The sequence below is a fragment of the Rosa rugosa genome, chromosome 3 (assembly GCF_958449725.1).
Source record: "Rosa rugosa chromosome 3, drRosRugo1.1, whole genome shotgun sequence".
Taxonomy (NCBI): domain Eukaryota; kingdom Viridiplantae; phylum Streptophyta; class Magnoliopsida; order Rosales; family Rosaceae; genus Rosa; species Rosa rugosa.
The window spans coordinates 17,502,131-17,505,504 of record NC_084822.1 but is presented as its reverse complement, the minus strand read 5'-3'; the positions used below and the strand labels follow the sequence as shown (position 1 = coordinate 17,505,504).

The following is a 3,374-nucleotide window of genomic DNA, read 5'->3' as shown; positions in this document are numbered from 1 at the left end:
CCAGCTCATACATAGTGGTGAGATCTTGGCCCGGCGGGCGGCTGCTGCTTGGGTTTGCCTCACCGCCGGGGTTGTGAATAGTGCGCGGTTAACGCCTACCGCTGGGTCAGGGGGTTGGGGAATGGCGGACTGATCTGCCTGCTCTTCAGCGTTTCCCCCGCTACCGCTAGTCATGGTGATTGTGGTGGGATGACCTTTTGTTCAAGGATTCCCACAGACGACGCCAATGTTAATGTCTAAAAGTTCAGCGGTAGCTGAACCTTTGCTAACGCTGATCCGGTGGGCGGATCAATACTTGTGACGTTCTTAAAGCTTCTGCTACCTGTCAAGTAAAATACAGAGGGCGTCAGAGGGAGACCGCGCTAGGCGGTCTTCGACTCTCCGATGCCTAAGTTAGTCAATGTATTTATGTTGACAAAATAACAGTAGGTAAGTATTAAATGCGTAATTAATGAGGGGAGATGAGAGAACCTTTTATATGTGAGGAGGAGGTTGCTCTTCTCTTTGTTTTCGATGTGGGACTGAAGTGCTTCAGTCTCCAGCTCTGGGAGCTACTGATGCCATCTTGGCGCGGCACGTGGCGGCGCGTCGGCGGTGATCTGGGGGTGATCCGAGGCTCAGGTTGTTGCCCGCCTGGCTGTGTATCTGCACGTTATTCCTTTGGCGGGAATTAGTACCTCTGGCGGTACAATGAGCTTAGCTCATTATAGCTAATTATGCTTGTAAATGTACATGTATGTACAAGGATTGATTTAAGTGCTTTCACTTAGTTCAATTATTCAAGGAAAGTGAAAAATGGGAAATCGTTTGCTTTTTAACGTTTCACATAGTCAACTTCTTTCTCATGATAGAAAATCAACTATAGGAATTGTAATTGGATTTCATTCATATGATTGTGGTTTTGATCTTTGTTCCTTGCATTCCACCCTTGTATATGTGTTTTTACATTTTCTTTATTTTATTTATTTTTATTTTTTATTTTAATCCTAAAACCCCCTTATTTGTGTTTACTTGTATATATTTCTATTCTTTGTTTTATTTTTGTAAATAATACTTTATACTTTTATTAATTCTTTATTTGTTTATGCAATTACAGATGTACCCTCAATCTCCGGCTAGAACGATCTCTACTTATTCTATACTGACAACTACATTTTGCATCGTTAAATTGTGCGCTTGTCCTTAGCGTATCATTGAACACCTAGCTAGATAGTGGAAGTTGTGTGCAGATTAAATGGCATGACCGAGAAGGCAACAGTGGAAGAACTGATGAAGCAGAAAGGACTGGTAAAGCTAGCTAGGATAGATGACCGAGAAATTAACGAAATTTCTCTTGCAGTTCGAGATTCCTGGCCGGTGATCGATATAACCTAATGAGAGGATTCATTCATTAATTTGCATGGTAATTAACTCTATTCCATTTTTAATTGCATGAAGGTGAAATTAGAAGTGGGACATGGAAATGAAGTGTGTTCATATATTGTTTAGATATATAGAGTTTTCAACTGATTCTATGATTTGAGTGGTAAACTCAAGTAAATGGTCGGAATTTTTGCAGTTATGTCAGTCAATCAAGACTCAGTAGACAATTCTAGATCTCACTTTAATTCTTAGCAAGCTAGCTAATTTGCATATGGAATATTTCAGATGCCCAGAAAGGGAAATTTATCTGCCACTAACAGAAGGTCAGTTTTCTCAAGTTACACATGGAGAACTCTTCTCACCTTGCTGGAGACACTAGTGAATGAAGGGTAATCAACGAACACTACGAATAACCAAGGTACGTAGGGTGTGTTATATGCTTCAAAACCTGAACACTAAATTACTAACAGAACTGGACAATATTTGTTTGTTTTCTCATAAGCTGTACTAGACTTGTATTTGTTCTGTTAGCACTCTGTAATGAACTATGTTCTGTTAGCACTCTGTAATGAACTAAAAGCACATAACTATGCTTGGCATAATTCTGAGTTTCAGCGATAATCAAAGCAATCAAAACTGGCTTGTTCTTTTCCCTAGATGAAATCTATAAATTCAATAATCTTGGACTTTGCACTTTTTCTATCAAACTAAGGAAATTAGGGAGGCTTTCATATTCTTTTTATTTATTAGGAGTGAACACCTAGAATATGAAGTACATTAAAAAGGAATACTCTGACGCTTGTAGAGACACCTAGATAGGTAGCTAGATGTCTTATAGTGCAGAATCTCTCTAGTAGAGTAGTCTAGTTGCATTTGCATGATTGTAACTCCTGATTCATGCATTTTTCTTTTTGAAGAGAAACACAGCCTGATTGAAGCATTTTTAAATTACTAAAATATGCAGAATTATTACTTCTGAGAAATTCTGCAACTGCAAGTCTGCAAGTGCACACCCACTCATCTGATAATACCTAGCAAGTGGTTACATGCGCATGTCCTTTTATTCCTTCCCTACTACCACTTCAAGAGTTCAAGGTTATCTTAGCTTTCTCACTATGCATCCGTACCATATCATAGAACCTACATCCTATATTTGCTGATCTCACAGGACATAAGAAGCCAATGAATATGTTTTTGTATTGAGTAGACGAGCCGCGTCCGCATTAATTCTAAGATTATTGGGTGCATAAATTTGAAATGGATATGCTACTTCATTAGATTGAAAGAAAGCGTAGATTATATTACGAAAGAATTTATTGTTTCCAATCCCTAAAAACTGCTGGTCTATCGACCTTTTATAACTAATTCATCTATTTCTTTCATTTTGGACAAAAAGGAAGATAACCTTGATTTATTCCTTCTATATATCTTTATTCTCATAAGTTTATCTATCCAATCATAATGTTCGAATAATAAAACCTAGGATGCACAATTCAGCACTGAGTTCACATTTGTTAAAATGAGATTCTTAGCCTTCATTGTTCTCTAATTTATTTCATTGGTTTGCAAGATTTATTTCATTGATTTGTAAGATGGATCAAGAACCATATTATGATGGCAATAATCAATTGCTGAGAATACCATCAAACATTAAATAAGTCTGTAACTGGCACGGAAGTCTTGGATTACAGCCTATCTAACATCATCAAACCCAATTACTTAATCAATTCAATCTTCCATTATAAAAATCACTGATCTCCCACTAAACAAAACCAAAGAATTGGAATACCTTTTGATCCCTTTTCTCCGGTGCATGTGAGCCATTCAAGAAGATCATGGCTGGCCACAAGTTCTCACCACCCCTTAACTTATGCTTTTAAGTACATATCACTTTGCAAATATATATGCAATCAAATCCAAAATAAAAGAAAGGTTGGCGGGTGATTGCATCATCCTTGTTCCTTCTTTTAGATGATGGGTCGATTTATAACACATACAAGTACCTTACAGTA

General features: G+C 37.7%; 1 long non-coding RNA gene across 1 annotated transcript; it reads left to right on the top strand.

Annotated features, from left to right (window-relative positions):
- The first annotated feature begins 778 nt into the window (after window positions 1–778).
- Window positions 779–2,441, top strand: LOC133736188 (uncharacterized). Its single transcript, XR_009859450.1, has 3 exons — window positions 779–1,402; window positions 1,648–1,780; window positions 2,327–2,441. It is a non-coding gene; the product is annotated as an uncharacterized LOC133736188 (long non-coding RNA).
- Window positions 2,442–3,374: the final 933 nt, after the last annotated feature.